The following is a 14,374-nucleotide window of genomic DNA, read 5'->3' as shown; positions in this document are numbered from 1 at the left end:
GTTGAGCCTTTTTTTATGTGTCAGTTGGCCATCTGGATGTCTTCTTTGGAGAAATGTCTATTCATGTCTTTTGCCCCTTTCTTCACTGGATTATTTGTTTTTTGGGTGTTGAGTTTGAAAAGTTCTCTATAGATTTTGGATACTAACCCATTCTGTTGGTTGCCTTTTAGTTTTGCTGAGTGTTTCCTTCACTGTGCAGAAGCTTTTTATTCTGATGAGGTCCCAATAGTTCATTTTTGCGTGTTGAGTAAGAAGTTCCTGTGGCCAAGGTCAAAGAGGTTTTTGCCTGCTTTCTCCTCGAGGATTTTGATGGCTTCCTGTCTTACATTGAGGTCTTTCATCCATGTTGAGATTATTTTTGTGTATGGTGTAAGAAAGTGGTCTGCATGTTGCTGCCCAGTTTTCCCAGCACCATTTGCTAAAGAGACTGTCTTTATTCCACTGGATATTCTTTTCTGCTTTGTCAAAGATTAGTTGGCCATACGTTTGTGGGTCCATTTCTGGGTTCTCTATTCTATTCCATTGATCTGAATGTCTGTTTTTGTGCCAGTACCATACTGTCTTCATGATTACAGCTTTGTAATATATCTTGAAGTCCGAGATTGTGATCCCTCCTGCTTTTGGTTTTCTTTTTCAAGATTGCTTTGGCTCTTTGGGGTTGTGTCTCTTGATCTTTGGGAAAAGTTTTGGTCCCATGAAACTCAAAAGGAGCTCCAAGGAACTGTATAAAATGGAAGGCTTTCATAAGCAAAAGGGGAAAGAAAAAAGGAAGTTTCTGGTAAAGAGTAGATTGCTTGAGGCAGTGTCACCTTCCTTTGGGGAAAGGCAGGTGTCAGGCAGATTACCTCACTTGTGCTGACCAGATAATTTTAATTTGACTGGTTAAAGGTTATATTCCTGGAGGAGGCTGAAACTGCATGTGGGTCACATGTTAAATCTTAGTTTGCTGATGTGGGGCTTAGCACAAGTGACTCCATTTTGCGACTGTCCTTTCCTTTACAATGTCATTTAAACCAGTCTGAGTTGGGATGTGTGTCATTGCTGGCAAAAGCATTCTAACAGGTACAGATGTGAATGGGTGTCTGACATTGTAACATTCAGGAGAGAGAGCTGGGCTGGACAGTCGATCAGGGTGATACTTAAATGTTCTACTTTCTGCAATGCATCGCGGGCTCTCCCTCCACTCAGGGGTCTCTAATTCTTACAGAATTTTCATGGACTGTAGCATCGTTTGGGAGACAAAGACACGTAAGGGACGATTCTTCTTTTTACAGTTAAATCCAGAGAGAGTGTCTGCCTGCTGTGTGGGTAATACCACCTATTCCTGGTTTCTGCCTTCCTGTCCTTGCCTGTACACATACACACATGCCTCTAGACCCCCTGGAATGACTTTGTTATGTGTAAGCGGAGTTGGACATGGTGATGGATGTGAAAACTGGCAAGCTGGAACAGCAGAAAAAGCAAGTGGAGCGGAAACCGCTCTCAGCAATGGATGCAGGACTCTCAGGCCGCCTGTCTCGGGCTCTCACATCTCACTTGTCTCGTTGCAGAGGCTGTACCTCTACCTTGTTCGACATTGACTAAGACTGATGAAAATCCTTTAAATTGTTCTTGTTGACAAGATTTGCTATAGAGCATTTTAATGACTAAACAAAATTATGGTGCAGTTTCCCCTCATTAAAGACAAAACCAAGCCTGTGCGGTTTCCAGTGTGTATGTTAAGCAAGTGACTTAAGAACATCTTTAAGGAATTTGGTGCCTGGATTCTGCTGGAGAGAAGCAGGACAACGGGTGTGGTGGAGTTGTTCTTGGACTTCCTTCCCTTTTTACCAAGGCCTCCTGCCTGGCTTTTGTTTTCTTTGTTCCCCACTTTCTCTGTCTGCTCTTTCCCGATTGTTTAGGTGGCTTGGAGGTGGCTATGAAAAACCAGATGCCATTTACAAGTAGTGTTCCCTTTCTAGATGTTCTCTGGACTTCATTCTGTGTCAGACTTGTTACACCTGTTTGTCATTTCCCTGTTCACCTTCCCTCCATGGCTCGGGTCTGAAGCTCTCCCTTAATATCACAAACACAACCTGTTGATGAGAGAGAGAGGGGTGGACCGCCTGTGGCGGTAAGCAAAAGCACCCCCACCCTGCCAAATGGTGGCAGGGTCTCAGATGGAGCAGGGAAGGGAAGGTCAGAATTTAATGCGACTTGGAAGTTTAAGATGGGGTATTTCAAAGTGGGGGCTTGGTTAGGACTCGGTAAGGACAATAATGCAAGAGTTCAGGGTTGGTGCATATACTGAGGGGTGGATTTGAGGGAAGGGATTAAACATGAGTATAAACTTGGTATTTCCCACTGAAGAGTTGATGAGTCTTTCTCTAGTTCTTATAATGGATATCAGATCATTTGCCCAGGCAGGAGCCTCCTGGCTGGGGCCAGAGGGGTGGGGGAGGGGGTCAGCCATGCTAATGAAGTCAGAGGAGTAGCACAAATTCATGTTCAGGTAGACGGTAAAACGTAGTTTTGGTTCTCAGTGTCCAGGCTGAGGGCAGATAGTTTCTTTTCTCAGACCCCACGGATAAAGTTCAGGATGCTTAACGTGCTCAAAGCATCCTGTAAGACTTACCCTTTGCCTACCTGTCTATCTCCATCACGTCTCACTCAGACCTGGCCGTCTGCAATTCAGTGCCATTGGTCTGCTGTTAGCTCCTTCCCACCTCGGGGCCTTTGCACTTTATGCTCTGCCTGGATTGCCCCCTCTCCTTTCCATTTTTTTTTTTTTTTTTTAGTCAGCTCATTTTTAGAGTACTCAAATGTTACGTCTTCAGGGAAGCTCCACCGATTCTCAGTTGGGGTTGGGTCCTAAATCTAAGTTGGGTTCCCCTTTCCAACTCTTTGGTATTCGTAGGGTTTGCAAGAGTGATTTGCTGCTAATGAATACTCAGCAAATCTTTGTGGAAAAAGAGACTGTGTCTCTTGATCTTTGGGAAGAACTTCGGTCCCATGAAACTAGAGTGTGTATGCAGTGCTGATGGAAACCTTCTGTGCTACGTCTACTCCTGCGGTTACGGGATGATGTGTGACCCAGCTCTTCCACATTCAAGTTCTACCCTCCTGCTTCTCTCTATCCTAGCATGTACTTCTCTAAAGTGTAATTGGCTCCCGTCCAGCCCTGAGCTGTAGGACAGGTGGAACTCACGCACCTCTTCCTTCCTGGGACCTAGCACAGTGCCTGGCACTTAGTGGGTGTCCTGTATGTGTTTGTAAAACGAATGAATGGCTGAATTTAGGAATAAAACTGGGATTCTGGATCTTAGCAGCAGTTAAGTATTGCCTGGCAGGAATTCGTTAATTCATTTGTTAGTTATGTATTGCACCCATATTGTATACCAGGCCCGAATCTAATGCAGTGCACAAAGTAGATTAAAAACAGCCTCATCCTCAGGGAGCTTACATTGTGCTGGAGGTGGACACACAATAAGCAAGATAAATAAGTCAATGTATGTAATAGTGCCAGGACTAGGGTGAGACAAATGAGGCACATACTTTGCAAAATTTAGGAGAGGATGGCAAAAAACTCAGTGATTGTGATAAATAATATTGCAATGCAGTATTTTTTAAAAGATAAAATGAATGCAAAAACATCAAGATGTTGAGTAAAGACCGGTGCTTATATAACCTCTTAGAGAAATGCTAATGACAAAAAATAAAATTGGGAATGAGGATAGGGAATTTTGTGTGGGGAGAAGTGTTGAAATTGTAGGTAGAATGGCTACCAAGAAAGTGATGCTTGGATGAAGACGTGAAGGAAGCAAGGAGCAGGGCAAAAGCGCGTATCTGGGGAAAAGCTGTCTAGGTAGTAGTAATAGCAAGGGCAAAGGCCCTGAGGCAGGAGCACATCTCTAAAGGAAATTGTGTGAGTGGAGGAGAGTGAGTAGAGAGGAGGAATTGGTGGGGGGCAGAAGGACAGGAGGTGGGGTTAGAGGGGTAATGGAGGCCAAGATGTAGAGGGAAAGGAAAGGGGCTGGATCCAGTGCTGCTAACTCATGTGAACGTCTCCTAGAGAGACCAGAAGTTAAAATTTAAAGTGGTAGACCTTAATTTTGAAAGAGAGTCCACTCATTTGAAAAAATAAATGTTGCACAAGCTAAAACCAGTGGTTCATTACTAGGAGTGATTTTTGCCTCCCAGGGGACCTTGGTGGCAATGTCTGGAGGTATTTGTGGTTTCATATCTGGGCAGGGGGCTACTACCAGTAGACAGCACACAGGTGGAGACGGAGGCCAAGGATGCAGCTACAGTTCCACAATGTGCAGGACACCCCCCAACGACAGAGCGTGATCCAGCCCCAAATGTCACTAATTGCTGAGGTTGGGAAATCTGTGCTAAACAGAACATGCCCGTGGACGGAATCTGTTGGTGAGGTCAGCAAGTTTCTGAAAATGAGCAGATGGGCCAGAAGCTCAGGGATGGCCCTCTCCCATCCAGACATTGCAAAGCGCCGACCTGTTTCCTTTATGCTTCCGCGGAAGTGATTTTCCACCGCATGCCCACCACTCTTCCTTATTAAGTAATCACCACCCACAGCCCCTCATTTCCATGTCTGTAACCACCCCAGGTACAAAGGATGCCCTGTTCACGAGCGGCAGATGGAGATCAGCCAATTACAAGCCTATTAGACTAGAGCGCGGGCGTCTGCCTTATCTCATCTCTGTGGGCTGCGCGTTTGAGATTGGTAGCTTTGTGCCTGTTCGTTCCTTCAGTCCCATGACTGCCCAGCCTGGTTCTCTAATTCTTGCTGGTGGAGCACAGCTTCCTGTTGCAAACCAGAATCACCCCCTTAGTATATCCTAAGCAGCAGCAACATCCAGCCTTCTGCATACTGTATTCATAGCTGATTATATGACTCACGTTTCAGTAGTCTTCATTAAAATGAGGTGAAAGATCAACATTTTGGATAGACCTTTGTTGTTATGCAGGAGTATGTCTAGAGCATCTGTTTTTGGTCAAAAAAACTAGAACAGCTGTTATAAAGTCAAAAATGCCTACAGAGGCCAGGCAGGTAATTGGAAGGCAGACAGCAGGCCATTTGAAATACGGAGTCATGGGAACTGGGAGACACTGGGTGGGGGCTCACCCAGGCTGGAAATATCTGTCCCTCACGTCTAGCCAATGCTGCAGAATGGCATTTGGACCCAGTGTGAGTATGGCAAGACCTTTTGACATTTCAGTAGAAATTTGAAGTCTTAAATACATTCATTTATTTTAACATGCAGGATGTCTAAAACCATGTGTCCCGTGACACATGACAGATGTCCATCTGTCATCAGAGGGTGATCTCTACTTAGGTTCTTGGGAGCCATCTGCTCTCTGCATATGAAAGTAAACTGGGCCAGAAGGTTAGAAATGGACCAGGTTAAGGAGGAGGGGGGATGAACTGAAGACCTGTCCAATTCAGGAGAAATGGCATTCCCACCCATCCCCAAAGCAAAGGCTCATCAACCCCATTGGCTCACAGGGGCCATTTGTGTGTTAGGCGTCCAACCAAGGTAAGGGCCTGAGCAAGGTTGCTTGCTTCCCACAGCACCCTGGGAAATGCTGCCTCCTTTTGTAGATGAGAAACCCAAGTGTCTCGGTAGTAGCTGCTCACTATCACGTGACAAATAATAATTGCTCATGATTCCATAGGAGGATTTGAGCCTGGAAGTGTACAAGCTTTTATCTGTACCTTTTTTTGACCAATAGATGTGGCTTGGAGCTGAGGATGAGTGTTTCTGAGCTTTAGAAAGGCTTTTTGTAGTTTTCGACCATATCCGTGTACGTGACGTGGAACAAAGCCCATCGGATGGCCAAATGAGAATCCTAAATGCCTCAAGTGCATGAGGACAGCAGGGACAAAGTTAGCCCATGTGTCGTTTTCCTGAGCAGCTCGCATTCTGTGCCTGAGGGAAGTCGGTAATAAATACAGCCACCCTCTACCGCTCCCCGCCACACCATTCCCTAGGGCTCCCCAGCGGGCCTGAACCTCAGTTGTCTGTAGGAGTATCTCACTGATACCCTGAATTGGTGTCCTTCCCTCCATTCTCACTGCGTTCCCCTCTCACATCAACTATGCGTGTATGAATCCTTGTCTCGGGGGTCTGCTGCTGGGAGAACCCAAACCAAGACCCCAGGGAATCTCAGGTTCTTTGGTTATTGCCGAAACTGGATTATCTTTGCTTCTCTTGAAGTTGTCAGGTCACCCAGCCTTAGCCGTCTGCATTTATTATGCAAAGGCTTACGTTGTCCTAGGGGGTAGGTTATAACCGAATAGAACACCAGTCTTAACTCAGACTTACTAGGAGGACAGTTCAACAATCAGAAGAGGAGGATGATATAAATCAGAAGGATTTAGTTGGTCACAGAGGAGACACTTGATTGCTGTGACCCCTGCCACGTTCCCATCGGTTAAAGCACGACTGATTGTCCACAGTGCAGCCCTGCCAGGCGATAAGAGGTGACTTTATTTCATCTTTTTGTTTAATTTCCTAACAACTCGAGAGAAGAACTCCCTGGCCCTGCAAATTACTTTGGATTGTAACAAAAAAGATCCAGAACCCTTTTTCTATTTCTTTTAACAGTCGTTCAGGGACACGGTGTAATTGAATTAAGACACTTCCAAGAGGTGAATTATAGGATAATAATTCAGACCTTTCCATTTAATAGGAGCCAGCCTGTGGCCTTGGGTCCACTAGTTCTGAAGGGGTGAATTACTGCTCCATAACTCACAAGGTCCCATTTAAAGAGACCCTGGTTAAAGGGAATTAGCATCAACAACCAAGTCAGCAAAGGCGATCCAAGTTCTAAGGGGGGACACGGAAATGAATTTGGAATCTTGGCTCCCCACTTGAAGGAAGTCCGATGTGAGAGACTAATGTGTCAGCTCCTCAGTGAAGAATGAAGGGCCTCTCAGCCAAGCAGGGCTCTGGGTGTTTTTCCCCAGCGCCCCGACACGTGTGTGTGAAAGTCTCGGGCACTCCATCCTTTCAGATCTGGCAAAATAACTAATTAGGCTTTCACTTAGCCAGGACACAGGTGAGGTGTTCAGCAGGTTCCTGCATCCTGGAGGAAGAATGGACAGTGACATCCTAGGACCCCCCAGTGTCCTTCTTCCTGTCCTCCCCATGCGCATTTTTCTCACGGATGCCTGAAATTGTAACATTTGCAATTCATTTAATTGGGTTCAACGTTAACATTCTTTCTATTTCTTCTTTTTAAAAAGCAGTCAACGTTATACATAAGTAACTGTATTGCCCTTAACTCCTAGACAGATGAGTTCAAATCTAAACTCCACAATTGACAGTCTGTGAAATGGCTTACCTCCTTTGAGGTTCAAGTTTCTTGTCTGTAACGTGGGGATTATAATAATGCTAACTGCTTAGGGCTGTCATGAAGAGTAGAGAGAAGCATGGATTGAATACTTAGCAAAGTGCCAGGTAAGAGTAAGGCTTTGATAAAGAATAAATATTATTGTTGAAAACTGTCCTTCAGAGAGTGTTCCCTGTGCCAGGAATCCCATAACTGTACTCTCTTTCAAATTCCAGAATGTGAATATCACTCCACGTAGGAAATAAAGGATGATTAATTCAATATAGTTCATAGATACCTTTCTCTAGTATGGCACCAATGGGTAGGTGGCCACCTCTGAAGGTCAGTCTGACTATTTGAAATTTCTAGAAACCTAGAGAAAACTACCTCAACTCCAAAGGTTCCCATGCAGTTTTAGGAGCTCGGTACCCAGCCTGTGGGACCTGCCCCATTTTCATTCCCTCTCAGAACTTGTGCCTGTCATCTGCCAACCTTCTGCTATCTGTCCCAAACTTTTACCCAGAGATAAAAGGAAAAAGCTTATAATTCATTACAGTTCATTAAAATGAAAATAAAATTTATTTTGCATCAAAATGAAGAAAATACATTTATTATTAGCATATAAATGGTATTTTTTAATGTCACTCTGCCTCAAAATCACTTACATTTTCAATGATCACAGCACACAAAATTAATTTTTGATAGCCTTTTGTGATTTGGCTGAAAATTCTTACTCCTTTTTGTGCTTTAAACAGCAAACTGTATCCAGTGCTATTCATAGCAAATTTTAGATAATGAAGCAATTAAAAATACATGGATTTAAGATCTTATCTCATTTTTCCTTTGGCCTATTTCTGCTTCATTATTCATGAAGGGATATGTTTAATTCAGAGTTAGTAATTGCAGATATATCTAGTATAAATTGTGCCTCATATTCTTTACCCATTTCAATTTATTTTAGCAAATAGATCTCTGTTTGAAAAAAGTAGTTGAGAGAAGGGAGAGTATGATAAAAATGCAGAAATCTGTGTGCATGCGTGTGTGTATGTGTGTGCGTGTATGCGTGTGTTGATTGGCATATCCAAACAAGATCTCACAGATGTGAATAATTACCAAAAATTTACCAAGAGCTGGGCACCATGTTGAACAATTACACATGGCATTTCATTCAGTCCTAACAGTAACAATCTTACACGGGAGGTACAATTACTACTATTTCTTTGTTATGAGACCGAAGCTCAGAGAGGTTACAAAACTACCTGGAAGTCACGCAGTTAGAAATGACAGAGAACTGAGATCAGAGCCTGGCTTGTCTGCCTCCAGGGCCTATAGGTCCAGCCACCCATTACACTGTTCCTTGTGTCCTGGGGCTACGTGCATCTGAATCTTGAAGCGGTTGGTCAGAGGCCTTTGGGGTCACTCTGCTGCTTTGTCTCATAGTATCCCCGGTTCATAAAGTTGCTGGTCCAAGGAGCATGTCACTAAGTTGGTTTTCCCATGAGCCCTAAATATATCTTAGAAGTTTATCCTAGGGAAGTAACAGAACAAGTCCGTAAGTAATGTGACTTGTCACGGGGCATTATGTACCAATAAAAAAGAGAAAAAGAGAAGATAAAAAAGGGAAGAGAAGAAAAGGAAAAAAAACAAATATCCTCGAAAATTTCTGTTATAGGTGAAATAAATTCTGGGGTGCTGGCTCAGTGTTATACTTTGGAGCTGTTAACACTAACGATGAGAATCTAATTTTCCTGGCGTGTGGAAATGTTCCTGGTAAGTTGTTAAGTAACGACAGCAGGTGTGTAAAACAGTAGTGTAACGTGCTCTTATTTGAACAAACAACATATAGGCACACATAAGTCTGCGTAAGAGGAGCAAGAGAATCTAGAACAGTGCTGTCCAATAGAAACACAATACAAGTCACATACGTATTTAAAGTTTTCTAACAGTCGCATTAAACAGTAAACCGAACAGGTGAAATTAATTTAATAACACATTTTATTTATCCTTAGATAGCCAACATATGATCGTTTCAACCTCCAGCCGATCTAAAATTATTAGTATTTTTACTTTGTTTTTTTTTGGCAGAAGTCTTTGGATTCTAGCCCAGATCATGAGTTCTTTTCCAGTGTAACGTTGCCCATGAGTTGCTTTCTCTGTAATATCAACATTTCACCCTAATTACTTAATTATACTTCGAGGTGATCATGTTGACACTGCTCCTGAAAAGAAAACTTTAATTAAATGGAAAGTGTCTTCGCTGATTGCTTTACTCCATCAACACGTTGCATTGGCCCCCCACTATGTGCTTCTCTGTTCTAGGTGCTGGGGATCCAGGAGACGACACAATAGGCAAAATCACCACCCTTATGGCACACGAGTTCTGCCAAGGGAGGCAGATAGAAAAAATGCAAGGAAAAAAAAAATACACAGTATGGCAGGTGTTGATGAGAGCTACAGAGGAAACAAGACGAAGGTGTGCTTATGAAGAATGATCAGGAAGGTGTCTCTGATACAGTGACATTGTACACAGACATGATGGAAGTAACAGAGCAATCTTGAGGCTATTTGAGGGACCATCAACTGGCAAGTGCAAAGGCCCTGAGGCAGAAGTAAATTTGGCATGACTGAGGAACCATGAGGGGCCCCAGGGGCTGGAATAGAGCTTATTCTGCCAGTTCTGGAAATAGGAGGTAGAGCTTGAGTTAGGGGTCAAGTAGACTTGAGATATCTAAATGGCCAATTTTTAAGGTGTTGGCATTACTGTGATAGAAACTCTCTTGGTCATTTCAAAGTGTTGACAATGACAGACATATTAAGGAATGCCAGAAAAGGAAGCTGTGACACTCTCTGGGTCCACACAGTGCAGAGAGCAGAGAACAGGCTTGGGAGATAAAATGTAAAAATGTTAAGTGACAAGGAGAGGAACAGGGGGGGCAGGGGGGCAGGGGAATCAGGAATTTATAGGCAGATGTAATCAAGAGGAATATAAACCCTGAGGATTCCACAGAAATCCTGGGATGTTAGACTCGCAGGACTTAGGATGGCAGCTTAGGCCAAATCTATTTAAAACTCAAAGAAAGGGGATAACTCCAGCTTACGTCTGTCTGGGTCAAACTTACTTAGGACACCAAATATTTGGAGAGTCCTATCACTAAAAGAAAATCTTTTTTCTAAGTTTATCTCTTTATTTTTGAGAAAGAGACAGAGAGTGAGCAGCGGAGGGGCAGAGAGAGAGGAAGAGAGAGAATTCCAATCAGGCTTCTCACTGTTAACACAGAGCCTGGTACAGACCTTGAAATCACGAACTGTAAGATCATGACCCGAGTCGAAACACAGGGTTGGACGCTTAACAGACTGAGCCATCCAGGTGCCCTGAGAGTCCTATAATTTTAATTTGGTTTATTCTTAGTGGATGTGGCCTGTGGTTTAAACCTGATTTTCCAGCTGTTTTTTTTTTTTTAAGTTTATTTTATTTATTTATTTATTTATTTTAAGAGAGACAGAGACAGCATGAGTGGGGGAGGGGCAGAGAGAGAGGGAGTCAGAGAATCCCAAGCAGGCCCTGTGCTGCCAGTACAGAGCCCGATGCAGGGATCAAACTCACGAAACCATGAGATCATGATCTGAGCCAAAACCAAGAGTCGGATGCTTAACCGACTGAGCTACCCAGGCGTCCCTCAAACTGGTTTTTTAAAATCTACGCTTAGTAACAGATTTGTGGGTGAAGAACGTGAATAGGCAAATAGGCTTTTTCAAATAGTGCATCTCCTTGGCATACATAAAGTGTTATTTGGGATGGAAGAGAGCCTGATTTACGGAAATCCTCCCTGATCCCATAGAGACGCGGAATCAAGGGATGTGGGTTCTGTCGCCCCGGCATGCAAATGACCATGCCCGGCAATTGTTTACAGCACACGTTTCTCGACTGCAGAGAAGATGGTGTTCCAAAAAATAGGTGGGATTCAGTGTGCATGCCAGTTGTTCATCCTGCCAGGAAGCCAAGCCATCTAGATGTCCTCCTAATATGCGCTCACCTTCACCCCAAGTAAATCTCTGTCATCACGTATAAGTGCTCTAACATAATGTCTGTGTTCCGTCTTGGCTGGTCACTGACGGTCTTGGGAAGGTTACCATAAATCTCCCGAGCCTCAGTTTCCCCTCCTGGAAAGAAAGAATAATTATTAAAATGAGGAGGATAAATGTGTTTGTCCTGAGGATCAAAAAGGGAAAAATCTTAGCTGAAACTCTGGCCAGTGGCAAACTCTTCATGAAAGCTAGTAACACATAAATGAAAACATCTAGACCATCGGCAGAGAGCTACCTGAATTTTGTTTTATTTCTTTTCCTTTTTTTCCCCCCAGAGAAAAATGACAGGGACTCACTTTCCAAGAAATTACACTATGTTCAATGACTTCCCATCAAGAGTAAGCAGTGTTCCGTATCCTGCCATTGGTAAGTATCAAATGGGCCCATGTCAGACAAGGCATGGCTTTTAATCTCCCTTTATTTGCCGTGTCACCTGTCAGTGACCTTGACTGTTGCCGGCTGCCTCGTGTTCTGCAGTTTACTGATAAGTGTGTTTACGGCTTTTGAAGTCATGTCTGCCGAAAACCACATCTGGTTCACCACCGCCTCGACAGACACACAATGAAATACAAAGGCTAATTCTGTGGTGTGCACAATCCGTGTCTGTTTTCCCAGAGGATTCCAGATGGAGTGAGCTCAGCAGAGGCACTTCTGTGATGGCTGGCGATCCTGGGGGAGGAGTGAGCACCGGGTGTGTGACCTGAAGCCTTGGCCCCACCGATCGATCGGGGTGCCGTGATCTCAGACAAGGGAGGGGAGGGCGAGCTCTCTTCCAGGGAGGGCTGCGGTGCTCTGCGGCACCCCCTCCCTCCCCGTTTAGTCCACCAGGAACTTCTGTGCAGAGCCAGGCTGAGATTTCTCAAATGGAATAACCTTTCCTGCCCTAGCCGTTTCACTCGGTGAACGTAACGTGGACGTCAAGGTCGGGTGGGAGTTCAGGGCTGTAGGAGTAGTGGGAGAGGCATGTTGTGCTTTATTGGGGCACGGACGATGGTGTCTATATTTAGGAGGCCAATGAAAATATCAGCTGTCGTTTATGGAGTACGTCCTGCATGCCAGGTGCTAGTCTTGAGTGCTTTCCATGCCCGGACACGGTTCTGTGAGGCAATTCTAGGCATTGTCACGTCCACTTGACAGATGTGGAGAGTAGAGCTCACAAAGGTCAAGCGACTGGCCCAAGGTTGGACCGTCCTCAGAACTTGAATTAAAAATTTTTTTTTGACATTTTTATTTATTTTTGAGAGACAGAGCACAAGTGGGGGAGGGGCAGAGAGAGAAGGAGACACAGAATCTGAAGCAGGCTCCAGGCTCTGAGCTGTCAGCACAGAGCCCGATGCAGGGCTTGAACTCACAAGCCGCGAGATCATGACCTGAGCTGAAGTCAGACGCTTAACCGACTGAGCCACCCAGGTGCCCCTCCCCCGCCTTAGAACTTGAGTTGTTGCAAATTTTTGACTGTTTGTGTAGCTCATTCATGTTGAGTGTATGTCTCGCAGGTTAACTGCAGGGTCCTGGGCTGTACCCACATCACTGCTAGAACCTGCCAGTCCCTTTTCCAAAGTCATTTGATCAATTTAAGCAGCACGGACAGATTTGATGGGGAGTCTGGCTGATTCCTGCTCTGATGTTTTTTACTGCTGAAATACACCCCACCAAAGTGCCAGGTGTAAGTAGTGCAGACTTGCTGGGAAACCTTTGCTCCTGGCAAATAGAGGCTTTTGTTGTGGAGGTTGTTTTGTTTTGTAAACATTTTTTAGTGACATATAACACACATAAAGCAATGTGCATAAACCTCCAGCGAGCAGCTCATTGAAACTTATAAAGTGATTACTCCCACGAGACCACTGCCTGATCAAGGCATAGAACGTGACTAACACCCCTGACAGCTTTCCTCAGACTTTGTTCTTGTTCAAGATTATCTCTACTCTGTTGACCCTTTGCATTTGCATTTCCATATGTATTTTAGAATCATGTGGTCACTTTCTACTACGGAAAACCTGCTGGGATTTTGAATAAGATTGTTTTCAAGTGATACATTAATTTAAGAATTTTGTTAGATTGGTGTTTTTTTTCCTCCTTACTTCAAAAGAATTCACTAATGAAGTCATTTGCGCTGGGTGTGTGTGTGTGTGTGTGTGTGGGCAGGAAGGATGGATTATGATTACAACTGTAGGTACAATTTCTTTATTAGCTAAAGGAGCATTCAGATTTTCTGATATTTCTTCTGTCAGTTTTGCTAAGTTGTTTTTAAAGAAATATTTGCATTTTATCTCCATTTTTCAAATCTGTTGGCTTTAGACTGTTTCAGAGTGCATGAAGGGATTACTTTATGTGATGGAAATACTCTGTGTCTTGATTGTGGTGGTATTTATATGGGGATGTGCACTGGTTGAGACTTCTTTAACTGTACACTTAAAATGGGTAGACTTTATTATTTCACCTATAATTTTGGAAAAAATTAAAACGTCCAATAAAATGAAATGTTGGTAGTAAAGTGGGAGATACTGCAGGAGAGGGTATACATGGAGAGCAATTTGGAAATATCTTCAAAAGTGGAAGATGTCTATATGCTGGCACTTGGACATTCTTCCTGGAAGTGCACACTTTAGGGAAATCCTCCCATCCATGTTCCAGGAGATAGTGTGACATTACTACAGCAAGGTTTGTAAGAGAAGAAACATGAAAAAAGCGTCACCGTATCTAGAATATTAGTGGTGGTAAATCAGCATGGTAGACTGGCATTTCGCTCTTAAATACAGTGATTTAGAACTCCACATTTCAACCTGGATAAAGCTTTCAAACAAGTTTTTTTTTTTTTTTTAAGTTGCAAAAGGAACACCATAGTTGATGCCATGGATGTAACTTTTTAGAAAAGACTATTCTTCCATTTTGCCCCCATTGTAAGAACCATTTGAGTTGGGCACAGGGAATCCGGAAGGAAGATGTCCTTGCA

General features: G+C 43.8%; 1 long non-coding RNA gene across 2 annotated transcripts; it reads right to left on the bottom strand.

Annotated features, from left to right (window-relative positions):
• Positions 1-9,214: 9,214 nt before the first annotated feature.
• LOC128313624 (uncharacterized) lies at positions 9,215-11,862 on the bottom strand. Of its 2 annotated transcripts, none has more exons than XR_008294583.1 (3): positions 11,718-11,862; positions 11,370-11,496; positions 9,215-9,554 (listed from the first exon to the last, which is right to left on the bottom strand). It is a non-coding gene; the product is annotated as an uncharacterized LOC128313624 (long non-coding RNA). The 2 variants fall into 2 exon arrangements; XR_008294584.1 differs by having other exon boundaries at positions 9,215-9,488; positions 11,718-11,810.
• Between the last annotated feature and the right edge of the window lie 2,512 nt (positions 11,863-14,374).

This window comes from Acinonyx jubatus, chromosome E3 (genome assembly GCF_027475565.1).
Source record: "Acinonyx jubatus isolate Ajub_Pintada_27869175 chromosome E3, VMU_Ajub_asm_v1.0, whole genome shotgun sequence".
NCBI lineage: Eukaryota > Metazoa > Chordata > Mammalia > Carnivora > Felidae > Acinonyx > Acinonyx jubatus.
This window is presented reverse-complemented; position numbering and strand designations above follow the sequence as displayed.